Consider the following 27,748-nt stretch of genomic DNA (forward strand, 5'->3'; position numbering starts at 1 on the left):
AGGAATAATAAGGAAGGAGCCCGACTGCAAGTAGATTAACAGTCTTCCCAAGAAAGGTAGGTAATGATCATATAGGTTTTCCCATAACTGTCGCTACGGCCTCCTTCTTTTGCTGAATTCATATTGATTAGGTACTTTACTACACAAGTAGTACCAATCAGAGTGCAACATCTTAGAGTGCTCTACAATTCACACCCCCGTAAACTGCACTGTGGTGCCATCCATGTAGACAAGTCCACTGAAAGCAGTGTGACTGGTCATGTAGTAAGGTATTATTCAGCATGAGTAAGGGTGGAAGTCAGGACTACAGTAAATTGAGTGCCAGTTTTATATTGCAAAAATAATCAGATCCTTTAGGGTTTTTATCTTTATCGTGAATGTGGCAGATCTTTGATTCTCCCTGTGATCACTGTGTTTTCAGCACTCTGAGACTGAGCCTGCATTTTCTGCAGTCAAAATTCTCATTGACGTCAGTGGGAGTTCCAGGTAGTGAAGACATAGCCTAAGTGTGGACACAATTATACCAGTATAAAGGTACCTTATGCCAGCATAGCTTATTCCCCTTCCCATATGAGAATAGTTATACCAGTATAAAGCACCTTTATACAGATATAAATGGGTCCACAGTAGGAGTTTATACCACTTTAACAATATTGGTATAGTTAAAGCAGAAGAAATTGTATTTTTGTGTAGACAAGGCCTTAGTTTAATTATGAGATTTGAGTCATTTTATCAGACTCATCTGGGTTTATGAATCTTAGAAACTGGACTAGATCAAAGCACAATAAATCGACCCCGACCACTCTCCCGCCGACTCCTGTACTCCACTGCCGCGAGAGGCGCAGGCAGAGTCAGCGGGGGAGCGGCAGCAGTCAACTCACCGCAGTGAAGACACCTCGGTAAGTCAATCTAAGTACGTCAACTTCAGCTACATTATTCACATAGCTGAAGTTGCGTAACTTAGATTGATTCTCCCCCCACCCCCCTCAGTGCAGACCAGGGCTAAAGATTATTCCACTATAACTATTTTGGTTTTAAAAAAAATCTGTGTAGACCCTGTTAACACAGATTAACAGTTTTTTAATGTGCTTTGATCCAGTCCAGTTTCTAAGATTTGTAAACCCAGATGAGTCTGATAAAATGACTCAAATCTCATAATTAAACTAAATCAAAGGGTACATTGAAATACAGATCTGATACAGTGTGAACTCAGAATAACTAATTAAAGACCTGATTATTTTTAATGATTCTGTGAAAAGGTGTTCTGTGAAAAGGTGTAGTTCATCTGTTAATTAAATTGGGAGATCTGAACCAACATCTCCCCACTTATCTACTGCTCAATGTCACTCTCTTTTCCAAGAACCATGGAAATTTCCAGGAGAACTGGAGGTGTTCCCACTATTTTTTACTTTTTTTTTAATTCGAACAATTACAGAGAGCACCTCCAACTTTGTTTTTTAATTTTTTGAATCTTAACACAGACTAGAATAAACCAGAAGATAGTGCATCAAAACTAGGAGTGGTCTGAAACTGTGCTCTCTGAAGCTGGCTGGTGGTTTGGGCTCCAATTCAGCTAAGCACTTAAGCACATGCTTAAAGTTAAGTACATGCTTCTACCCTTTGCTAAATTTGGATCCTTAGTTTTGGCTCTACTTATTTCCAGCTGCTACATTTCATTAAAAGACAGATAAAGCATAGCTCATACTTTCTTAATTTTACTTCTCAGTGTAAACAATTTCTACAATTGCCACAGCAATGAGATGTGACAGCAACTGCGGGAGAAGTGATCAACTGATGGCAAATGGAAGGGAGGCAACCAAAAGACAATTTAAATTAAGATGTAACCCACGCTATGAAAAGAATTTGAGAACCCTTACTCTCACTTATTGGCTGTAATTCAGATAATTTAGAAGTTCTTTTAAAAAACTGAAAATATTAAATATACCTTTCTGGTTGCAAAATTAGGAGTAATTTATGGGAAAATGTTAAACTATGTCTACTGTGTAGTAATGTTATTAAAGCCATTTGAGATCCTCAGATGAAAAGGTCTACATGGGCACAATCCTGCATTTCCCATGAGCATCGTGGTTTTTCATGGGATGTAACTCCATGCAGGCACAAGGATCTACTCAGGTACAGCAGCTTGTAGAATGGTGGTCTATAACAAAACTCCAGCTGAAGTCTGTGAGGACTACAGGATCAGGTCTTCTGAGTGCAAGGTATAATTATGAATAATAAAAGAATATGATAAATGAGATACATATACATTCTCATAAAATCATCTTTTTAAATTGTGCACAATCCTATTTTTAGAATAGTCTTTATAGCATTTCCTCAAACTGCCCAAATTAGTTAAAACAGAACCACGTTCCTTTCTTAAAACAATATTAACTTCCAGGTTTTAATTCACCATGAGCCTGCATCACTGTGTACAATTTAGCACATTTTCCAATTTTTTTTGCATTAGTAGCATTATATAAAATAATTCTAACAAACCTTATTTGCCTTTTGTCACAGGACCAGAAGCTGACTGACAGGAAAGAGAAGTTCATTGGCAGATCAGGTTTGAACATCAAAATCTCCATCTTGGGGTGGTGTTTATTATAGGGGGGGCTTGGTTCATCCAAGGAGTAATCGGTTAATCCTTGGTTAATCCAAGGACATCGGTTTGGTGCTTGTCTGTAACTGCTTTGCTACGAAGCAGTTTTCCAAAAAGTAAATGCAAAAAATAAAAACAAAAAATACAAAGTATCCAGTACAGCTCCTGTGTTTCCCCAGGGTTCCTTGCCTTGGTGTTTTATCAACACAGCCCCCTTGTCCGTCTCTCTGCGGTAGCCTTGTCCACATTAAGATTTTTTTTTTTAAATTCCCCACCACTGCTAACAGCATTTTAGCTGAAGTGTTCTTAGGAACAGTATAACGTTTTTTCAAAAAGTTCCCTACCGTAGGGAAGGGTCCCTTTCCTACAAGGCTTGAGTGTGACACACGTTGAAAGTGAGTTTCAGGAGAGTCTCTTCCTTGGGACTCCATTGGACTGGGGCATGGCATAGTTTCAGAGAATGGCAAGAGAACTTTACATCCCAAGAAAGCCTTAGGCAGCCAAATAATCCCACTGATTTAAATGGGACTACCTGTATGAGGAAGGTGAGGCATATTTGTTGGAATTAATGGAATATAATAACAATACCTAGCTCTTTTACTTAGTGCTTTTCATCAGTAGATATCAAAGCACTTTACAAAGGAAGTCAGTATTTTTATTCCCGCTTTACTGACGGGGCATCTGGAGGTGAAGTGACTTGCCCAAGGCTACCCAGCAAGCCAGTGACTGAGTCAGAAATAGAACCCAGGTCTCCTGAGTCCCAGCCCACTGCTCCAACAGAATATGTAGTGGAGTCTTCATAGAATGAAGCCATTTTTTTCCAGAAAACTTAGTTTTTGTAACTGGAATTGCAATTTGCAATGCATTGAAACAATTTTGGCACTCTCATTCTGTGTCTATCACTCTATGTCTGAGCTCATTGTGGCTACATCTAGACTTGGAGGTGGCGATGTGGTTCCCAGCTCCAGCAGATATACTATGCTAGCTCTCCTCAAGCTAGCGTGCTAAAAATAGTAGTGTAGCCACAATAGCACAGGAAGCCATGAGCAGCAACAGCACAGGCTAGCTGCCCCAAGTGCAAACCTGCCTGGACCCCGTGGGTATGTGGTGGCTGAGCTACCATGGACATACTACTATTTGTAACCTGCCAGCTTGATTGAGAGCTAACATGGATATGTCTACGCAAGCTAGGAATCACACCCCCAGTTCCAAGTGTTGAGGTTAGCCTATAAGTAAATTCCAGGCCTGGCCTTAAACTTTTGCCATGCTTGCAAAATAATTTGCCACCCAAACCCCCTGCTTCTCCTTCCCAACTACTACTACAGTTAGTAATTTCAGTCCTGCCCCAGCCTCCTACTTGGGTATGGGGCTCAACTACTTATGCTGAAGCCTATGCATGTTTATCAACATTTTGAAAAGTTTTGCAGGAGATGATATTTGAATATGGTGGAGGTCTGAGGGTTGCTTGGTCCCCATCCCTGCAGGATTCTGTGTGGTTCTGGTGAGCTTTAGGCCTTGTAGCAGTTTGCAGATATTAACTATTTACTAGTCACAGTCTCTCTGTGGGGTAGGTCAGTATTATTCACCTCATTTCATTAATGTAGACAGCGTTTAAGGTCCAGATTTTAAAACTTGGATGTATAGAACGTATACTTGGCTGCTGAAAACCCCAAGAAGCTGTTTTGGCAACTGAGAATAGGTGTATGGTGGCACCTCAGCCACACCCCCTACCAACAGTCACATTGGGGCTAGTCCCTTGTGGACAGATCTACCAGCTTTTCAGCCCCTTTATACTTTTGAAGCCACACAAGGGGACACTAAGATCAATATTTGGGCCCATAATTTCTGTGTCTCAAGTCCCCTTATCACAGGGGTGACGTGAAGATAAATTAATTGATTGTTGTGAGGTCCTTTCATAGTATTGGGATGGGGAATGCATAATAGTATAAATAGATAAAAAAGAAGAATGATGAGTGAAGAATTCCATACTATAAAGCATTTTGATTGGCAACAGTTCACTGAGATTTTTATCCCATAATGACAGGTTTCAGAGTAACAGCTGTGTTAGTCTGTGTTCGCAAAAAGAAAAGGAGGACTTGTGGCACCTTAGAGACTAACCAATTTATTTGAGCATAAGCTTTCGTGAGTTACAGCTCACTTCATCGGACATCCGACGAAGTGAGCTGTAACTCATGAAAGCTTATGCTCAAATAAATTGGTTAGTCTCTAAGGTGCCACAAGTCCTCCTTTTCTTTATCCCATAATGCTTAATCATAGTAGTCACTGAAAAGCCTCTCTCAGCTATTTTCTGATTGCCCTATGAAGACCTACGTCAAACCATTTCACCTTCTGTATGAACAATGTTGTGCTTTTAAGTAGTATTGGAGAACCAAAATTACTAGATGTGACCTGACCTAACTTGTTCTTCTATTGTAGCTCAAGATTAAAGCATTTTTTCACCACCACACTTTTAAAAAAAAACAACTAATCCTCTATCCAGCTGACTCATAACAGCTGTTAAATAACTGGATATTTAGCTAAAGATTAACTGACCTATACATCTAAACATGTGATATAATAACCAACCCCTTTCTGCATATCATGCTGTTTCTGTCATCATTTGAATTTTTGTGCTGACTTCAGCTTCTGCATCCACTTGAATAGATTTAATGTAATTGTTAATAATGATGGGAGCCATTGCGTTGGCATTATGGAGGTGGACACTTACGGTATAGGAGTATGTGGAGGAATGGAAGGGGAAAGTGGAAAGGCTGACACAATTATTCAGAAGACTGGTCGCTGTTTGCTACTGAGTACTTAAGTTCTGATGGAGCAGTTCCATGTGGAAATAGCTTATATATACACACATGCACACATCTAGCTGTTCCACTGCCATGATTTCACTTGTTTTCTGTATACCTCTTGCCACTTATTGAAAATATTTGTTTTAATAAGGATTTGCTTCCCCATAGCCCTTCTTTTCTTCCTGTGTTATCCTGCAGTGGAGTCAGAATCCTATTTATGATGTCACAGTTGTTTCCATTGCAACACACTGTGATATATTAAACACAGGACAATGGGCCCTGGTCCTAGAACTGCTGACTCCATGGGAGATTCATAATAATAGTAATTATTAATGCTTTTCATCCCTAGATCTCAGTGTTTTGCAAAGGTGGGTAAGCATTAATATTATCGTCATTTTGCAGAAGGCACAGAAATTAAATGACTTGCCTAAGGTCACCCATGGTAGAAGATAGCCCAAACCTCCTGAGTCCCAGTCCTCCCATCACAACTGGCCCTTGTGCCTTTCTTCTTGATCAAGGTGAAGACAGGCTATGAGCATTAAAGCCCTTATTCAAACATAAGTCTCTAAAAGCTCAGCCAGGAGAATAAAACATTTTACTGGCAAACTAACTTATTTGTGCTATAAATGTTCTCTTGGTTCAAGTTTGCACTGGTTTGGATGCCCTTGAAATAAAGTTTTTGTAGTGTTAAAAAAAAATCCTCTCTCTCGTAGGAATTAATTCCAGGAAACCTGAAATAATTCCAGGTGAACAAATTCCCAGGTGGGTTTAAAGACTTTAAACATAATGTCATTTTTAAAGATTAAGGCCACAATCCTCTAAACATGTATTTATGTGCGTAATTTTAAGCTTGTGAATAGTTCCATTGATACGGGGCTATTCACTAGTTTAAAGTTAATCAAATGAGTAGGTTTGCAGGACTGGGGCCTAAATCTTAATCAAAAGTTTAAGGGCCCAATCCTGCTCCCACTGAAGTTGGTGGAAGCGGACCAGTATTTTGCACAAAATCTGGCTTGTTTGTTTTTTCAGTTCACTGTTGTATTTAATCTCAGGAGAACTGTTTTCGGCAAACCCTAAAGGACTCATACAGCTACATCATGGCAGAAAGTATTAATTTGGGTCTTTGCTAGGGAAAGAGTTGCAGTGTATAGGACAGATCTACACTTAAAACGCTGCAGCTGCGCTGCTGTAGCACTTCAGTAAAGATGTTACAACACCGAAAGGGGAGCTAATCCACCTCTGCAAGAGGCGGTAGTTATGTCAACAGGAGAAGCCCTCCCGTCTACATAGCGCTGTCTACACCAGCAGTTAGGTCGGTATAACTGTGTTGTTCAGGGGTGTGGATTTTTCACACCCCTGAGCAACGTATTTATACCCATGTAAGTTTATATGTAGAACTGGCCCAAGTTAACCTTGATGTATTTTCCTAGTGTAGATGCACCCTTACACTTTGAAACATAAGCTTGTCTGGTCAAATGTCACAACAGGGCTCAGATGCAGAACTGATGCTGCAGTGCAGTACGAGGAAGATGCAGTACTTTAGATATAATTAGAAGTGCAATACCTTATGCAATACCCGGTGGCTGTTCAAACTGAAATGATAGTTCTCATTGCACTTTCTGAAGTGATAGGGATAACCCCCCCATGCGCTGCCAAGTATTTCCTCTCTGAACAGATCAGCATGCATAGCCAAGGCTCACCTCATGATATCACCTTAGGGTGACCAGACAGCAAATGTGAAAAATCGGGACACGGAGTGTGGGGGGGTAATAGGAGCCTATATAAGAAAAAGAGCCAAGAATCGGGACTGTCCCTATAAAATCAGGGCATCTGGTCACTCCATATCAGCTCCATTTGTCTACACTCATTGCACTACTGGTATCTCATTCCTTTATGACATACTCTGAGATCCCTAGTAAAATGTATAAACAAAGTTCTGTTCAAAATACGTTTTACAACCAACCACGCATCCAGAGGGGTCATAAATACAGATCTGTAAAAAGGAATTTTGCAACCCATTAGTGCCTCACATTGATACTATCTATAATAGCTGCAGCGACATCACAGATACCTACACTTCTAAAAAACCTGTTGTGGTCTCTGATGTCAGTAATCTGTGTCTAAAGATTGGGACTGTGCACTCAGGGGGAAAAGGAAGTTTCTTCCCACTCCTTACCCTCCACCCATTTGCTCTTGGCGAGGGTATCAGATTCCCAGCCCCTACTCTCAGAGCCACGCAAGGTTCCTGTGCATGGGCTTGCTCTCCCTTTTTCCCCTTATTTAAGACCAGGGCAAAGATAAAGCCTAAAATTTAGAACAAGCATCCCCGAAGTCTGGGGAGGGAGGAGCTGGCTCTAGTCTTTCAGATCAAAGCCATCTCTAATTGTAATTATTTGTTTTCCAGTAAAGATTTGCAGCAGATGCATGTAATCTGTATGCTTCGTGACAAAACAAAACACAGTAACAACAGCTAGGAAACTGCTTACGTGTCCATTGACCTGTGTAATCTGATTATGCATATACACTAATTGTAATGCAGATGTAAAGCATATAGCTTGCACATCAAAGCAGAGAGCTTAAAATCATAGCCAGTGGTGTTCTTTGCTAAAATAGTGGCTTCTTTGAAAGAAGCAGTAAATGTGAATGAGTGGTGTAAAGGGGAAGAGGGAAGGTAGGAGCCTGAGAAGGGGGGCTTGCAATGGAGGGTACATTGGAATTCCAAACTCCACTCACATTTTTAGTAGAATATGTAATTTCTGATGCATGCTACAGCCCTCTTCTTCTAGTATGCTGGTGTTATACAGCTCTCTGAGACAGGAGGAGGGCTGGTAAGGAACTAGACTTTGTTTTCTAGCTCAAGTCACATGGCTATTGTTAGAATTGGAGAGATCGTTAATAAAAGAAGGGTTATTATTATTTTTTAAAATTACCATCCATGTGCCATGTACAATCAAAACTGGATTTTCACAGGGATAAAGTGGGGAGCTTTGCCAATTTTCATCTTTCTTTCCCAGACATGGAAGCCCAGGAGTTATCCAAAAAGATTTGCAAGATTTTTTGATGTTCTCAGTACTTGCTGAACTACATTTGATCATACTTTCCTAGAACCTTCACCCTTGGCCAAAGATCCCATCTGGAAAACGTCAGCCAGAAAGGTAAAAGTTTGAGAAAGTCATAATAAACCCCGATTGAAAAATGGGGTTTTTATAATGGAAATGCTTAGGTACCTTCGCTATAATTGTTACTATATTTTCCAGCTGTTACATGCGCTGTACATATTACATGGTGATAAGTATATATCTATCTCTATAGCAATAGACATGTAAATCTACTATGAACACGGGATAGGATTTAGGTGGTTCCAGGTTATTAAACTTGATTTGACTGATAAATGCAATTACTGATGCTTTTATATTATATATGAACTGCAGCAGCAATAACTATCAAAGAAATCATCAATATTGCTTAGAACAAGTAAGACGCTTCAAATACTAGCAAAGAGACAATACATATATTTGAATTTAACTAAGACTTGGGGCATGCTGTGACAATTCTAGTAAGACATGCAATAACTCACTTGCATGCCATAGGTCCAAAATGGCATCCTTCATGCTGTGTGACCTCCCACATACAGTACATGTGAGGTCATGCTGTACACAAAATGGTGTCTCCCAAGGGGGCTAGACAGAATTGTCCCATGGTATGCCAGTTGAATAACACACAGCTAGTCAGGCATGCAGGACGTACAATGCATGCCTTGCATATACAGACAGCACGTCACTGCTAAAATGAGAGGTTATAGCATGAGCTTTTAACAATACTGTCAGCATTTTGGAGAGACTTACCTATTTGAATTTTGGAAACTTGTCACAACTTATTTGCAAGCCATTAGCTGTTCTATGCTAAAAGTGTCTTTTATGCAAATCAATAAAATCTTGTTTGTTGTTTTCAATACCTTGGCCCAGACGCTCAGATGGTGCACTCTTCAGCGACTTTGTGCTGCTCTGGCAGTGCTAAACATTAATAAACCTGGTGGATCTGGCAAACTAGGGATTCCTTGGAGGAAATGAAGTATGGCCATGGTAGCGCTATGTTCTACAATGCCTGGCTATTGGAACAGCCCCTTGGGAACCCTGGGCAGCCAACATAAAGTAAAGCAGTCCTGAGATTGCTCTGCTTTACATTTGGCATTGGCACTTGATGGTGTCCAGTTTGCAAATTAATTCCAGTTCTGCAGTTTCGTGTTGGAGTCTCTTTTTGAAGTTTTTTTGTTGAAGAATTGCCACTTTTAGGTCTGTTATTGAGTGACCAGGGAGATTGAAGTGTTCTCCTACTGGTTTTTGTATGTTATAATTCCTGATGTCAGATTTACATCCATTTATTCTTTTGCACAGAGAATGTCTGTCCGGTTTGGCCAATGTACATGGCAGAGGAGCATTGCTGGCACATGATGGCCAGCACATCTATATATCTACCAATTTGATATATACCATCATGTGCCAGCAATGCCCCTCTGCCACCATCAAATTAGGCCTGAATAAAGACTGGAAGTGGTTGGGTCATTACAAAACCTAATTTCCCCCATACTAATTTCCCCCTACTGTTACTCAGACCTTCTTGTCAACTGTTCGAAATGGGCCACTCTCATTACCACTTCAAAAGTAATTTTTCCTCCCTTGGTATCCTACTGTTAATTTAATTGTCTCATTAGACTGACCTCCTACTTGGTAAGGCAACTCCCATCTGTTCATGTGCTGTGTATTTATACCTGCTGCTGTATTTTCCACTCCATGCATCTGATGAAGAGGGTTATAGCCCACAAAAGCTTATGCCCAAATAAATTTTTAGTCTCTAAGGTGCCACAAGGACTCTTCATTGTTTAGACTAATGAAAGTGTGAGTAAGGCATTGTCCCATATCTTCCAAATGAAACAGTAATTATAACCAAAATGTATGTTAAAGAAATCTGTCTGGCAGGAATAGACATAATTGCCAGCTACAGATGGCTTAGAACTTAATTTTTTGCAGGCAGTATGCTGCTTTGTTTTATACTTCCCAGATTTCTTTGTACTCATTTTAATCTGTCCTTAACTCTGGGTAAAAATTCTTCATGTGAGAATATCTACTGTCATGGCATCTGGCATATATAATAATTGAAAATGTAGAATGAAATTTTCATCCTAATTTCTCTATTGTTTTCATCCTAATTTCTCTATTGCAGTAAAAGCCTTTAACATGCAGTGAATCCCAAATGAAAAAGTAGTCAAATATGTTTTTTTTTTAAATCTACACTTGTCAAGGAAATTGCATCTTTTTCTATCAGATGCAGCCATCACCACTGTTTGCCATGTTTTGTCACCTCCATACGGAATTAATTACTGCAGTGTTCTTCCCCAGGGCTACAGCACCTGTGCACTGAGTGGTCTTTCTTGTATGGAGCCCATCATGCCTGTGATTTCTAGCACGTACTGGTTCCCAGTCTGTTTCTGTCTCTGACTGGTTCCCAGTCTGTGAAATTCAAATGTTGTTCAATCAAGCCATCTATGGTTCTGGTCTTGGCTATTTTGGTTTAGCCCTCCACTCGTGTTCTGTCTCAACAGTTGGAGTCTGGGGTTTTGAGGTAGAAGCCCTTCAATTCTAAATATCTTGGGGCAGGTGGCAGAACCTTCTCATTGAAGGGCCCTTGACTCTGGAATTTGCTCTCCACATTGGTGTGAAGGAGCCTGAGTCTACTGCCCTGCAGGATATGCTGCAGGGCCCGTATAACTACAAGGGCTATGGCCTGAGGTGGTCATTTGGCTCAGTCTTCCTCAACCCTCAATGTCAGCTAGAAGATTTAACAGTTTACTGAGTTAGTGTAGTCTTTTAATTGGGTACATTTACCTAAAGGCTGTGATGGGCTCTCTTCGTGAAGCACACCAGTACAAAACACATCACTCCGTAGTACAGTAAAGGGCATTTCAGCAGAGCACACATCCCAGTGTTTCTGATCCCCATAGTGCTCCCATGCTTTGGAGCAGAGACTTGAAATTTAGCAGGTGGCCTTTTGTGGCAGGGAGATACCTTTCGCCATCCCTGTGAAAATCCAACCAAATTTGGCCAAATTATAAGCTTTTCAAAAAAAGCAGTTTGTACATGCTCAGTAGAGACTTGCTAGAGCTTAGCAGTTAAATTCCCCAAAGAGTCCGTGAGAACTGAGCATGATCCAGGCCAGGGGGCCGACCAGGACTTTCCCCTACAACTGTAGCTGCAGGCTGGATGGTGACCAGGCAAAGGAACTGCAAACAGGGAGACTGTCTCTTCTCAGCTCCTATTGCTTTCCCTGCTAATACTCAGGCAGCTTGGAGGAGGAAGCTGCCTGAATGAAATGCAGAGGGGACAATAGTTGGTCTGGGGGGGAAGGGGAGAAGGAAGTAGATTGGGACAAGGAACCTGGGGGAGGTAAGAGGAAGACTGGGACTGGAGGTTGGTGTGGGGGCAGGGAACTGGGACTGAGAGATGTGCGGGAGTGGCTGAGGGGTCTGGGAGATAGCTAAGAAGAGATTAAAACTGGAAATGAGGGTGCGAAATGGATGGGGGTGGAGACTGAGATAGAATGAGAAGCCAAGGGGAGATGGGGAAACCACTGGTGTCGGGGGAGGGGAGACAGAGCTGATGAGCCAGGATATGTGGGGAGAACTGGCTGGGTAAGCAGACTGGGACTTGGATGAGGAGCCAGGAGATAAAGAGACAGAATTGGGGCAGGGACAGGTTGAAGGGGATTGAGAAGAAGGTAAAGTCGTGGGGGAACTGACAGAAGGGTCCATGATCACTAGAGAACACTCCCCTCCAGAGCCTGGAATGGAAACCATGATTCCTGAGTCAAACCATTCCTCAGCTGTCAGCAAATATCTGGGAAATCCAATGGCAAAATGTGTCTCATCCACTTCTAGTACCAGACCACATAGAGGATGACAACCTACTACTGCTATCAGTTACTTTGTTAGTTCAGGTGGCAAAGGTCTTTGCAATGGATCTAAAGATTTTGCTGATGAACCATTTGGTTGTCAATATGATCCCACCTGATGGAATTTGGGTGTTTAGTTTGCTTTTTTTAAAACCTATGAAATTACAACAAAACAAAACTATATTAAAAAGAACACGGTTAAGGTTCTAAAATCAGGCACTCAGAAGTTAGGAAGTGCCAGAATTAAGGTCGCCTGTGCAATCTTAATTCAACCCCTTTGTGTGTGTGCATTGATAGTCTTAAATTATATGCCATAGGATGGGTACTGCTCATGTAATGAGCAGCTATTCAGTGTTTTGTTTTCTCCTCATTGTTCTATGTATTGCCCTAGGCCTTATTTACTGTGCACTATTCAACTCTACTCTGAAGACAAAATTAATCATGAGCTTTTCTACAACACTCATCATTACAGTATCTGAGTGTGTCACAAACATTAGTTCATTTTCCCAATACCCCTGTGAAATGAGGGGATATTATTACCCCCCATTTTATAGAGGGGGAACTCCTGCCTAGAGAGATTAAGGTCAAAAGCATCCACTAATTTTGAGTGCCCGTGCGGAGACACCAGAGGTCTCCAGTCAGGCACCCAGATTTTTTAGAGTATTTAGCATTAAAGAGCATTTTATATGTTAGAGCAGAGCTCCCACAGGTTTCAGTTGCAGTTGTGAGCGCTCAGCCCTTCAGCAAATCAGACCCCAGGGTCTCCAGTCAGGCACTCAGAATATGAGGAAGTTAGGCCTAGATCCTCAGAGGTACTTAGGTACCTAAACCCCAGCCGTAGGCCCTTCTTAGTATATGCGCAATGTGCCTTAGGTGGCACATGACCAGGATTCATCACCAAATTTGGTCCATGGTTGAGCATTAGTTTCCCCAGCCTGGGCTGACGGGGAGTGCAACATGAACACTGATCCATGTCCCCCTCCTTAGGCACTTACGTCTCACTTGGGTGCTTAAATCCCAGTTTTGGTTCCACTGCGATCCGCAAAACTCCCACCAAGCCCAGTAGGCACATACGCTTACTTGGCAGGGTAAAAGTTCCCTTGGAACCTAACTTTCAGCCTATGAGCATGCACACTGCTGCCTCCCTCTAGGCAGCCGACCACCTATCTCCTACCTAAGCCCCACAGCAATTCTCAAACTGGGAAATATAGATGTACAGCTGCCTAAATTGCGTGTGGGGCTTGATCCAGTCAGCATGCTCAGAAGCTGCCTACTGGATTGGGTCCCATTCAAAATCTGGCAGGCCGAAGAAGAGGTGCCTCCCTTATAGCTTTTAGTCCCAGGGTTACAGCACTTGCCTGAGATGTGGGAGACCTGGGTACAATACCCACCCCCACCCCACTTTGCCAGATTTGAGCAGAGGTCTCCCACCTCTCAGAAGAGTGCTTGAACCACTGAGCTATGAGATATTCTGTTGTGGGGGCTCTCTCCACTTGTCCTATTTAAGCTGTTCCACTGTGGATAAAATAAAGAGTGACTGGAGCAGGGGATCTGGACCCAGAGTCTTCCACTCCCAGGGACAACACTGCAATCCACAAAGCTGAATTAGGTGCCTTTATGGACCACAATGTTGCTTCTCTGATTTTCTGGAAACCTAATGTTAGGTGCCATGATGCTCAGCATTGCAACATCTAAGTCCCTTAGTGGATTTTACCTGGCCGTAGTAACCATCCGTGAAAAGTTTTTGGTTTAAGTGACTCACCCCACATTGCGTAGGAACTCTGTGGCATAGGCAGGATGAGAATGCAGTTCTCCAGGGCAGCATTCAGCTGCCTCAACCATGAAGACTGTCCTTTCTCTTCCTGTCTCACTCACTACACCCCTTCCAACAGATGAGGCTACATTGCAGAAATCTGATTTATCCCCAGAGCACTTCCATCCTATGCACTGAATACAACTTTGTGGAAAAAATAGTCTGTAGCGTAGACCAGGCCTTAGACATCTCGGAAAGGAAGCGTTCACAAAGGTTCATAACTTCCAGTTGAGGAATGTGTCCCCCACATCCCAGAATGCACATACAAAGCCTTTGAAAATCACAACTTAAACAAAGAGCTTGTGGTAAATCAATGTGTTATGTACTGGAATATACATGTATACATGCGCAGGTTTATAATACAGTGTGAAAAAAATCCATTGTGTGACTACCACTATCTCTAGAAAATAAAGTAATTTTTTTCACATTCATAAAAAAAAATACACACGATACAGGATGTAGAAAATTTAGTGCAACATAATTTTTTCACTTCCTAAAAATGCAGCTGCCATTAAAAAGTTGTTAGGCTCTCAGATCCTGCATTATAAATAGATACCTAGAATTATTAGGTTCATGCTAGTCTATAACCAGCTGTTTTGCCCACATACGCATCTTAAAACTTGACTGGCAAAAAAAGTTTCATGTCTAAGATGATCCTTTTCATTGAACAATTGTTCTAAAATAGCAATAATAACCTGTTTGTCTTTACTGATCATGTAATAATCAGCTAGAGAGTTGAATACTTTTGGTGTTTTGCTATATCTTCACACTCCTTAGACGGACATAAGTATCTGACTGGAGAGAGCCTCCAAACAGGTTGCCGTTTCTTAAATATTGAACAAGGATCTGTTTCCCTGAAATTATTTTTTAAAATGTCAGGGAAGCATTTCTGTTGGTCTTGGCTTAAATAAGAGTTTGTTTTTTTTTAAAAAAAAAATAGTAAATGATGAGCCAAATTGATCCAACTGTTCTTTTAAGGAAATACTGGAATTTTTATTTCTCATGCTCTTGGCAATTGGAAACAAGCAAAAACTTATAATTTTCTTGTACTTTTATTAATAGATTATTTTATGCTTAATTTCCCACATGGTTAATTGTACAAACTTTTATCAGTGAATATTGATCAGCCACCCAGCAATCTAAATAGCAGCCACTTGTTCCATTTGGCATAATGTTGCTTTTAAGTGACTACAAGGACAGTATTTTCAAATGGGGTATCAGACTGATTTCTTAAGACCAGTCAGAGAAAAGACAGCTGTGTGTATAACAAAAAACAGTTCCCCAGGTGCAGAAGGGCCGGTCAAATCTTGTTGGGTAAGCTCCTTTGCTGAAAAGCTGCCAAATAGATATCTGCTTTTGTAAAAGACAGAGTACACCTGGATCATTCTCACACTGGTCTGCATGGTTTTATAGAGAAAAGTAACTTACCAAAACTTCCAATTAAATAATATGAAGCTTGTGACACAAATTGACAAAAGACAGGAAATATGTAGTTCAACTTAACACTCCGGGCCCAACTGGTGTAGGTCCCCTGATTTCTTGTATTAGGCCATATGTCCATAACTCACCATGTTGTGAGCATGAAAAAGCACAGTGACATAAATTACATGCAAGATGAAGGTCAGCTTTAAATCTGAATTTCCTGGCTTTTCTATGTTCATTTCAGAAGCCCAAACAAAAGCCTTATGAAAGGTGAGTCTGGTGGGTTAGGAAAACAGACTTAGGCAGGGATTGAGGGGAGGGGAAAACACTCACAAGCTAGGGAACAATACAGAAACAATAGATGAGAGGGTGAGAAGAAGAACATAGGAGAAAAAAGAGCAAAGGAATGAGGAAGAAAGGGCATAAGATGTGTAGCGAGAGAATAATGAGAGAGGCTGCCCTTCTGAAGCCAAGAGATACATGCGCTTTTTCAAGTCACTCTTTTTTTTTTTTTTCCCCCCTGTACAAAGGTTAGAGCTGCATCTTTAGATGGTGGTTTAAAACAGCTAAAAGTAAGAAATGAGAATTAAGGTTGAAACTCTAGCTGTGACTGGTGCCTTGAACCTTGTTTAGCCATTTGTACCTGTGCAAAGCAGATGTCAAATGCTTCCACTGGGGGAAATGAGTGGAGAATTCTGATTGGGAGTGTTTTACATTGACTTGACACAAGAGGATCTGATCCAGCAACACACTTAAGCACTGGTTTAACTTCAAGCAAATGAATATTCCTTTGACTACTGGGGGACTACACATGCTTAAGTGCTTTGCTGATCAGAGCCTACATAATTAAAGTGCAAGGCAATAGAGAATAAGCAAGTCCATCCTTACAATCCTCCAATTACAAGACCCTATAGAAGCATTAAGTATAAATTATGTTATTTATACACACACACATCCCACTTCTACTTAGGTACCTCCTAGGGAATTTTTTTAAGGATAATAGAATAGTGGGTGATCATACATGACCATACAGGTCCCAAGGCATCTCGATTTTTGTTTTGTCTCCTAATTTTCTTATTTTGTCCCAGGGCAGTAGAGCAGATAAGCAATGGATTACTGGAAATACTACAGCAGAAAAACATTTTCTGGTGGTGTTTGGGGATAATTTGCATTTTTATTTTCCTGTTATTGAATTTCAGCAAGGAAATACAATTTCTCTAATAGAAGAATAGCAACTAAAGACACACAATAGGCACAAACAAGCATAAATCTGTATGTGGTAGCTGGACATTCTAGTCTTTTTTCAGTAGTTATCATCTTGCTATGTTTCATATATATGTATAAAAACATTAAAAGAACATTAAAGTTACAAACACTTAAAGTGAAGAAATGACCACATTAAATTGTGGTCAGATTTGCAGAAATGCTTCGGGTTGGCCTTGCTCTGCTCCCATTGAAGTCAATAGGTGTTTGCTGAGTGCTTTTGAAATTCCTCTCTAGAATTTTTTTAAAGAGATCTGTGTGTGATCATCCCATCCACCCATCCCCTTTTGCCACCCACTTCATAACAACAGTAGACAAAGAGCCAGGTCATTAGCTTGTGCATCATAGGGCAGGATTTTGCCCTACAAATCTGCCCACACATCAACTTTTAATTCTTATGTTAGTTGGCCACCTTTTTTTTTTTTTTCACCCACTCAAATTTCCTTCCAAAAACTGATGAGTCATTGGGCATGCAGTCTATCCCACTATGATAGACCTCACATGATAGTACACCTCACCTATGTACCTGCAGAAAAATGGCCTTTTAGGAAACACACTAAAGGGAAGATTTGTTTGTACTTTCTAAATGAGGTGGAGAGAGCTTATGAAAAAAAAAAACCCTAGGTCTTTTTCCTTTCAGCAAATAATAGATTTTTTCCCCCTTAAGAATGTCAGAATCTCTTTGCCCAGTGATTTTGCCTTTCAGTTCTTGGCTAAATCCATGAATTATGGTGTATCCTGTTCTAGCCATGCCAAAAAATGCTATTTATCTGCCATAATCTCACAAACTGTACTTCTCTTTCTGTGCCACAAAATCAAACCACAGACCTGGTGCAGAGACCCCGAGTGTACTCACAACATGCATCCACAATACAGTGTTTCCTTTAGTTCTGTGGTTTTCTTTATGACTGGGACTACAAGATATATAAAGCTCCTTTCTGGCTGCAGGCTTTTTACACATATAATAGCTCTTGACAGAAAGCTGCAGCTTGTTAAACCCAAATGATTTTGATTATGCATGTTAGTAACAAGACAAACCAGTTGTACAGAATTCCCTGGCCTGCAAATATTGTAGTCTATAGAGAAAAAAATTAAACAGATCATACTGCAATCAAGAATGTTCCTGAACAAATTTAGTCTCATTAAACTAGAGAACAGAAAGTGATCATTTTTAAGAGAAATGGCTGTTGCTCAGTGTTAACTTATAGAACCTGCTAAACACTTCACTTTAAATGTGTTTTTACACACTATCCCCATTCTAGTCACAGAGCCACTGATTAAACTTGGAGAAGGTCAGAGGTATGTGTTACTTTCTCTCTAGTTCCAGATATTGTCTGAAAATTCTCTTAAATCTATAAGACTTAAACATGTTGTGATAGTCTGTACTCTTATGTTCACCCTTTTTACAAGACTATGATAAGTTTTGTACAAAGTATGCCTTGTGAAGTACCATTTGAAAGATCACAATCTGCTGAACATTATTGTCCTGGTAAAATATGTGAGGCAATACTGTATGTAAAGTTATAAAATTCTGCTGTATAAGACTTGTTCCAAGTCTAGGGAAACAGTTTCAAACCAGTTCCCCAGAGACAGAAGGTTAGCCATCACCTCAGCTAGATGTCAGCATAATCAAAATGGACTGTCACCAGATTAAGCAGTCATTTTTTGGCAGGAAAAAGGGTCTGAGCGAGAAATTGACATGTTGGCAAAGAAATAGCTGGAAGTTCCCATTTCCCAGACCTGCTGTCTCCTGAATCCCAACTGGAAATGATTCTCAAAGAGGAGGAAAAGATATAAAAATGAAGAACAGAGGACACAAATCACCTTTCTCCCCTCATCTCTACTCACAGCATCAACACTTGAAAGACAAAGGAATCATCACTGAGCTGGGGGAGGTGTCCTGGCTCAGAGGAATCCAACCAGACTGCTGTAATCATATGGTGAGAGAAACTTTTTTGCTTTAAATTCACTCAGCTTGTTAAGTTAGGTATAAGTTTGTGTTTTACCTTTTATTTCTTTTTAACCAATTCTGACTTTTATGCCTCATTATTTGTAATTACTTACAATCTATCTTTCTGTAGTTAATAAACTTGTTTTATTGTTTTATCTTAACAAGTATGTGTTTGGATTGAAGTGTTTAGGAAACTTCATTTGAGATAACAGGATTTGTGAATATCATATTCTATTAATGAAATGAGGGACTTTCTATGCTTGTATTGTCCAGGAGGGTAGTGGGCAGTACAAGGTGCACATTTCTGACACTGGGAAGTTGTGGTGTCACTCTGTACTATAATTCAGGAGTGGCTTTTATAACTCAGCTGGGAGTAATTTACATGCTAGAGGCCATGTATGAGCAGACCAGGAGTGGTTACTCTCACAGTGAAGCTGTGTAAAAGGCACCCCATGTTGGAGAGTTGAGGGGACACAGCTGTTCAGTGGTCCAAATTGTGCACTGGATAATGTTATGCATGAACTTAGTGCTTTCCTGGGTCAAAGTTAACAAATTTTATAACAAAGTTAATTAACAGAGCTCTACACTGGGGGTTTCAGCTGTTACTTTAGTTGCATCAGGGTAAGCCCATGTAAAAGCACTGTGAATTATAATTTGCACCTATGCAATTAAACTCTGCTTGAAACTAGCGTAAACTATACAGGTATAAATTGCAGTGTGGTCCAGTAGACTGGGCATTGGACTGGGAGTCAGGAGATGTGGGTTCTATTCCCATATATTTCACTAAGCTGCTGAGTGACCTTAGGCAAATTGCTTTGCTCTATGCCTCAGTGTCCCCTCCCATGCTTTGTTTATTTAGATTATAAACTCTTTGGGGCCTTAATTATGTATACGAAACCTAGTGCCAGGGGGCCCTGATCTAGGTTTGAGTCTGTAGCCACTATCATAATATAAATAAAAATAGCAGTTTTGCCTATCTACACTCAGGGTTTGTAATAATAACAGATGAAGGGCCAAACCATCACTTTTTGGGTAAATTGGCCTCAAATATTTTCAGAGAGAAGTTTGATTATTAAACTGAAAGTGTCTCTCTAATTATTGTGTTTCTCAAATTCAAATGATTACATTCATCTCCAGATTGGGGATTAGGAAGGAATAATAGCGCTCGTGACTTTCATGAGGTTGGAGGTTGGTCTTTCGCTTGAGCATTGAATAAGGATTGTCTTCTAGGATTTGGTGATCATGATTAGTTTCTGGTGCCTGTGTGGTACAGAACATTGGGACACACCTCACTTTTTTCCATCAATGGATACAGTGCAGACTATGCCCAAAGAAACTCCTGGGAAAGGCTATATGAACTTTCCTTCCTTGTCTTTGATGACATGACAGAATCTTTGACCAACTGCTACCAAAATCCACTTGTTTCTTTTTGTGGAAGGAGGCTGTCTGTACCAGAGACAATGCTCGAGGTATTTTAACAGTGCTCCTGATTGTGACTGTCAGAATTCCTCTGTGTTATTTAGCACATTTCTAATTTTGGCCCTAGCAACACCCTTTTCCGCATTATTTAGAACAAAAAGTATGAGTTGCTGCTTTTTTTATCTAGTCTAAATAAAATGTTGAGGATCAGGAAAGTATGTTCACCTGTGCAACCTGTCTTTGCAGAAAAGTTAGAAGTACAAGAGACTTGAGACTGCTTTTTTATTTTTTGTTTTCTTACAATACATGCTAAATAATATGCAGAATTGCCTGTCATAGACTAAATACAGACTAGTCAATAAAGTGGAAATAGCCAATAGTCTGACAACAGGCACCAGAGTCAAAATTAGCAAGGTAGCAAAATAGTCATTTTCTCTCGCAACTATTACAAATAAATAAATAAATCGTAAAATAAATTCATCTGTACATCCATATCTAACATTCTTCCAGAAGCCACCTTCAAGTCTTACATACCACTGGAGTCAGGTTCTCTGTATTTTTATAAGCCTTTTTAGCTTTGCAGATATATTTTTTACTTGTTTTTTGTGTAGAGGAAGGATAGTCCAGTGGTTAGGACTAACCTGGGATTTAAGAGACCTAAATTAAGTACCTATTCTGCCACAGACTGCTTATGTCACTTTTGGCAAATCACTTAGCCTTTTTGTGCCTCAGTTACTCGTTTATTAAATGAGGCTATAGCACTTCCCGACAACACAAGGGTGTTTTGAGGAAAAATACATTAAAAATACTATGTGGCTCTCAGATGCTATGGTAAGTATCTTAGGCAGATAGATTTGGTATCTATCTAACTTATTTGTTACAAGCATTTTCCCCCAAACCTTCTCATAGATAGTTACTAAGCTGGGGAGTTCGTGTTCATTTTTTATTTCCATGAAGGTAGAAACAAATTTGGTCTCCACTAGTTAGTTAACCAGCGTGTGTCAATACTATAAAGGAGCCAAGACATTAGCTAAAGTTGCAGATGCCTTTAAGTGCCTCTTTAGCTCATTTAAAATATTTTACAATAACAACTAAATGGTCCTTAAGCTGCATATCACGCTTTCACCTTCCTGTTCTAGACATCTGATTTCTCATATTGGAAGAGGCCAGTGTAAAGAAGGCAACAAAAATTTACCTTTCAGATAAAGTATATGGGCCCCATTCTGAAATCCTTATTAAGAGCTAGACTGTGACTTGCATGACATCCCCCCAGAAGGGAGTTAGAATCTCTAGAGGGTTCTAGGCACACAGGAGAAATTGGGGTACTGTGCCCACTCTGCAGCGAGCAGGCAGGGACAGGGAATAGGTGGAGTCTTGGCCCCAATCTCACTACTTGCTGGCCAGCAGAACTGCGTCAGCATGCAATAGGGGGTGGGGTAGCATGGGGGTGTAGTAATTATTAGCTGCTACAGGCCAGCAGGCAATTACCACCCCCTAGAGCAAGGAGGGGAGCTGGAGAGGCCAGGTGACTCAGAGGTGTCTCTGAGTCACAGTGCCGCTCAGGGCTACTCCTAGGTAGTTCAGCTTATGGATCACCTCTTTCTCAGGGCTATGCCTGAAGTCCCAATCTAGCCCTAAATCTTTGAACTCATACGGGAGTTCTATCTGAGTAGGGACGGAAAAGACTAATGGATTCTGAATATAGTAAAATTACTGCTACATGTTACTAATCTACATGTAAGCAGAGTCAGGATGAGCTTTACCCTGACATCTGGTGGTGAATTGTGGCAAGTTGTGGAAAAGAACTTCAGGGGCTGATCTTGTTTGCATAGGCACACCCACCCCGCTTAGCATGAGCCCACAGCAGCCCAAAGGGTCACTGTGGCTGCTGTGGGATCCCCAATTTCTCTATTATTGGGGCAGGAAGAATAAAGTGTTGTTACCCTGATTATGTGAATCTAGGACAGTGGAACTGTTTTATGACGGAGGGACTCGCCATCAACTAAGTAGCACTCGCTAGACAAGGGGCATGGGTTCCAAAACCCAGTGAATTGAGAGAGGCTAGAGATAGATATTGGTATCTGGGGCCCTTTTGAGGGTCTGAAACACCAGTTGTTCTGCCTTCTCTCTCTACTGTGGAATATCAGAGCTAATTTTGATTCCATTAGGACTCTAGTTATAGGCTGTTGAGCTGAATTCACATTGGGCCAATGGTACACCAGCACTGAGGCTTCCCCACTACAAGCTAAAATTACTAAGAGCTGAAATTGCTGAGTGGTGTGTTAAGTAGTGGGGGGTCCTGAAGATATATTGCTGAGCGGCTGGCAGAGCAGAGCCATTTGCGGGACGACTGGCAGAGCAGAGCCGTTTGCGGGACGACTGGCAGAGCGGAGCAGTTTGCGGGATGACTGGAGCGGCTTGCGGGATGGAGCAGAGCGGCTGGCGGAGCAGTTTGTGGGATGGCTGGAGTGGCTCACGGGACACCTGGCAGAGTGGAGCAGAGCAGTTGGCAGAGTGGCTCATGGTGAAGGCTGCAGTAGAACTCTACAGAGAGGTGGGGCAGTCGGCCTCGGACAACATAAGGTGCCCCTTAACACCCCCACTTTCACCCAGGCTGGGAGGTAAGACTCTGCAGATAAACTTTTGAACTCTGGGACGGCACTGACCAGAGATAGAGACTTTTGGGTTGTTGGACTTTTGGGACTTTCGGTTGCTGGACTCAAGAACCAAAGGGAAAGAACACGCCCCAATTTGCTGGGGTGGGTCTTTGCTCATGGTTTGGTTTATGAACCCTAGTTGTGGTGTTTTCCCAATTTAATACTGATGTCGTTTACCTCCTGTTGTTAAAGATTTTCTGCTACACCAAGACTCTGTGCTTGTGAGAGGGGAAGTATTGCCTCTCTGAGGCACCCGGGAGTGTGTGTAAAATTTTCCCAGGTCACTGGGTGGGAGCTCGAGCCAGTTTTGCATTGTGTTGTTGAGAGGGAACCCCTATGTACTGAACCCAGCCCTTGCTGCTATCAGCTCAGCCTGGCAGAAGGGTTACATACAATAGAATCTCAAAGTTACAAACACCTCGGGAATGGAGGTTGTTTACAACTCTGAAATGTTCTAACTCTGAACAAAACCTTATTGTTATTTTTTCAAAAGTTTACAACTGAACATTGACTTAATACAGCTTTGAAACTTCACAGAAGAAAAATGTTGCTTTTATCCATCTTAATTTAAATGAAACAAGCACAGAAACAGTTTCCTTACCTCGTCAAATCTTTTTTTTTTAAACTTTCCCTTTGTTTGTTTTGGTCGTTTACGTTTAACACAGTACTGTACTCTATTTGCCTTCTTTTTTTTTCAGTCTCTGCTGTTGCCTGATTGTGTTCTTCTGGTTCCAAATGAGGTGTGTGGTTGATCGGTCAGTTTGTAATGTTGGTGTTCGTAACTCTGAGGTTCCACTGTAGTAACTTCTGTCAGAGTCCAATTAACCCCTTCACAAGAATACTAAAAACAAATCAATGGCAAAGTAACGTGAACTGCTCTAGCTCTTCCGCTTTTCATTTTTGCATAATGCGTGTAAAACTAAATCCGCCACACAAGTTACAACGAGCCATGGGAAGCACACGCATGTTGCAGGTCAGGCCTGAGGAAGCAGTGGCAGAGCTGTGTAGGGAGCGTGGCCACACTGTATCTGGCTCTAGTACATATTATAAGCACTTTTATGAACAGGTGGTGTGATGAATCCACATGCTGCTTGCACACAGATTCATTAGTTGGTAGCTAACCCATACACATGCAGCATCAGGGATAGACCCCAGGAGCTCTGGCTTTAGAAACACAGGACTCTACACTACTTTTACTTGAGCTGAGATCTCTCTCAGCTGATGCCACTAGAGGAAGGTCCCTTCTCTTGAGAAGCCACTGGAGAGAGAGGGAGACTTGATCACACTGAGCCAGTACATTTTATAGGGAAAGGAATGTTGAAGGTTGTACAATTAGCTAGTTACGTTGCGGATTTTTTGTCTGAAGCATCATGTATTGGCATCTTTGAGGGACAGGATTCTCGACCTGCTGGTCTGATCCAGTATAGCAAACACTATATTCTTATGTGCTGTGCCTAGTCTCAAATAACCATGATGCATTCATTCCTCTAAATATTGAGAAAAGCTTTAACAACTAGAGTAGAAAATCGGTGGAACAACTGCAAAACTCTTTTTGGCAAACCTTCTCCTAAGAAGCTAGTGGACAGAATCACCCCTGACTGTGGGCTCCAGTTTCTCAGTCCCACTGTCGCTGCTTGGGTTTGTGCTCAGATGGCACAAAGCAGCCATAACACCAGTTGGACTAGCTTTCTGAGGATTCCCCTTGTATACCTTGGATGAAGGGGAAGGGGGTGATTCGATTGTTTGTATACATCAGCAACCCTTGGTTGTCAAAACAGCCCCTTAGAGGCAGTTGCAACTGAGAATAATCCTAAATTATGCCTCAGGACCAACAACCCTAGAATCAAGGAGCCCTCCCTCCCTGGGCTACTCAAGCGTAATAAGGCCAGTCCTCAGGATCTGGCCCACAATTGAGATTTGATGCTTCCTAAGTTGTTGCTTAAATCTGTCTGAGAAAGAATTAGTGCAGGAAACTATGATGATTAATACATTAGAAGTTTGTAATAGTACAGATGATTTAGGAATACTTATATCACTTATTACAGTTTTGGGGAATGAGATATTTGGATCCACTATAGGTTCTTTCCAACCCCACTGATCTATGTAGGGGGACAGATACTTGAACAATTTAATGGTTAACAAAAATACATTTACATATATTTTTTTCTGTGCACATTGATCCATGGGGGTTTGACTGATTCAGGCTTGTACGTTGATCTGAAATACAAAGTGAAATATATTTCTGCCTCTGCACATTGTTAGGCAATGAGATAAAAAGCAGGCCAGGTCTCCGCTAGAAAAGGTGTCCCGGTATAGTTCTACCTCTAGAGCTACACTGGCAAACTCTACCAGTGTCGATGTGCTCATACTGGGTATCACGTATAACTAAGGCTGCCAGTCTGTCATGGAGGTCATGGAAGTCACGGACTCAGTGACTTTCCAGGACCTCCGTGACTTCTGCAGCCAGCTAGCATGACTGACCCCAGGGCCACCCGAGCAGCTCAGGTGGCCCCGGGTCCAGCTGCACTGCTCCCCCTCCCCTCAACAGCGGTGGTCCTGGGCTACCCCCTGCCAGCTGTGGCGCGGTGGTCCCAGGCCAGCAGGGCCGCCCCCCACCGGCAGTGGCGGCAGCGGTCCTGGGCCAGTAGGGCCACCCCCTGCCAGCAGCAGCCCCCGTGCTGCCCCTCCCTGAGCACCAGCGGGCACCCCGGAGCCCGCCCCCAGCACCAGCGGGTGCCCTGGAGCTGCCCCTCCAGAGCCCCCCAGAACAGCAAAGATTTAGTCGGGGGTATACAGTACAAGCCATGGACAGGTCACAGGGCCGTGAATTTTTGTTTATTGCCCAAGACACCCCCCTGAGCGACAAAAGTTTTAGCGCTGAAGGGCACCAGTATAGACAGCGCCTTCTCACCAGGAGCTGTGCTCCCGGCAATAAAGCTACCACCCCCAATTCGGGGCGGGTTATTTTATCACCGGGAGAGCTCTCCCCTGCGGATAAAGCGTGACCACACTGCCCACGTAATGCGCTGCCGCGGCTGAGCTGTAACATGGGCAGTGTAGACATCCCCTCAGACTGCTGAAGCATGTGGTGAGAGAGACTTTTGCTTTGAATCCACTTAGCTTGTTAAGTTAGATCTGAGTTGTGTTTTACTTTTGTTTTCTTGTAACCAATTCTGACTCTTATGACTCATTACTTGCAATCACTTAATGTTTCTTTCTGTAGTTAATAAACTTGTTTTATTGTGTTATCTAAATCAGGGTGCTTGGATTGAAGTGTTTGAGAAACTCCATTTGAGATAACAGGATTTGTGCATATCTTTTTCTATTAATAAACTGATATGAGCTTGTGTTGTCCACGAGAGAGCTGGGCAGGGCAAGATGAATATTTCTAAGAGAAAGTCTGGCACCAGGAGTTTTCTGGTGTTACTCTGCAGTGTAATTCAAGAGTGGCTGGCCATAGCACTCATACAGTATAGCTGGGGGTGACTTACATACTGGAGGCTGTGTGTGTGTGAGCAGACCAGGCGAGGTTGTTCTAGCAGCGAAGCCGTTTAAAAGGCACCCCTGGCTGGAGAACTGAGGGAACTCAGCTGTTCAACAGTCCAGATTGTACCCGGGGTAATATCACAGTGCTTCAGTGTGAAAGATGCTATATTATTACTTGTTCTTAATCAGACATAGTTACTATGGTGGCCAACACAAGAAAACATAATTCTCTCATTGTGTTTCAGTTTTCCCGCTACCTATCCGCGACTGGTGGAGTACAGGATCATTTCCAGTATATTTCCTTTCTGGCTTCCAGGCTACAAGCTATTAAGCTATTAGTAACATTTAGTGATCTTCTACATTAGTAGCTCTGTCTTAAGTGGGAGGGTGAGTTTTCCTCATCTTTATATCTTGACATATGAAATTTTGAGTGTGCTTCTTATCTCAGCCCCCTGAGAATTTGCCATGATAGTAGCATATCTGACCCATCCGATGGTCCAGGGACATCTACATCAAACACATCACTGGCCACCAACAGTACCAGGAGGTGTGAGCCGGAACGACATCGTGCATCAACTATGGGAAAGGGACCGAGAGACTTTTTCCATTGGACCATATGAACTGGAACCATAAACTCACTGAACATTAAATCTCACCAAATGAGGGTCAATCCATCCTCATCACCGTATCCACTCATTATACTCCACACCTGAACATAGCCATTATATGAACAATGGACCCCCATATCTCAATGTCTGTACTTTGACCCGTCAACCTTTTACCCCCAATCGGGGAGCTTGCAGATTATGTATTCCTTACGCCACCTGTTCCTAAACAGATCGTCGCACCCTTTGATAATCTGTACCTTATTCCCTGATAACCAGAAACTTCTACGCTTCAACTCTGCCTTTTTCTCTCTTTTTTAACATCATCTTAACAAAATTATTATATCTGAAAAGATATTTCAAATTGAATTTAAGCCTGACCCTGGTGCCTTATTCTGTGCAGTGCTGGGTGCCCTGACTTCCCATTGAGTCAATCAAATAGTCCAAGAAAATACTGGAGCTTCAGCTCCACGTTCTGAGAGTCGGAAGTTGAGAATGCTCAGCATCTTTCAGGCTTGAGCACGAGCCGTTGTTTCTAGTACACAGCTGAAGACAAGGAGTTAATAAGTACTTTATGTGCACAGGTTTGTTCATAATCGAATACACAATAAATCATGTGTATTTTCTTTTTTTCTCCCCTCTTTTCAATGCTACAAGAATATGTGGAGTCCGTTCTCCCTTCGGCACGTGCACCCAAGTCCCATCAGTCTCAGCATAAATTCTGCGTGAAGGGGAGAACAAACATCGAAAGTGTTTAAACAGTCCAAGGTAGGAGTCTCCGAAA

The 27,748-nt window shown here is 41.7% G+C and overlaps 1 long non-coding RNA gene across 2 annotated transcripts; it reads left to right on the forward strand.

Annotated features, from left to right (window-relative positions):
- On the forward strand, window positions 1-27,748 carry LOC140912124 (uncharacterized). Of its 2 annotated transcripts, none has more exons than XR_012159227.1 (6): window positions 1-56; window positions 2,518-2,563; window positions 8,418-8,558; window positions 18,697-18,786; window positions 26,605-26,746; window positions 27,622-27,748. It is a non-coding gene; the product is annotated as an uncharacterized lncRNA (long non-coding RNA). The 2 variants fall into 2 exon arrangements; XR_012159228.1 differs by lacking the exon at window positions 1-56 and adding an exon at window positions 2,120-2,219.

Source organism: Lepidochelys kempii, chromosome 5 (genome assembly GCF_965140265.1).
Source record: "Lepidochelys kempii isolate rLepKem1 chromosome 5, rLepKem1.hap2, whole genome shotgun sequence".
NCBI classification, from domain to species: Eukaryota; Metazoa; Chordata; order Testudines; family Cheloniidae; genus Lepidochelys; species Lepidochelys kempii.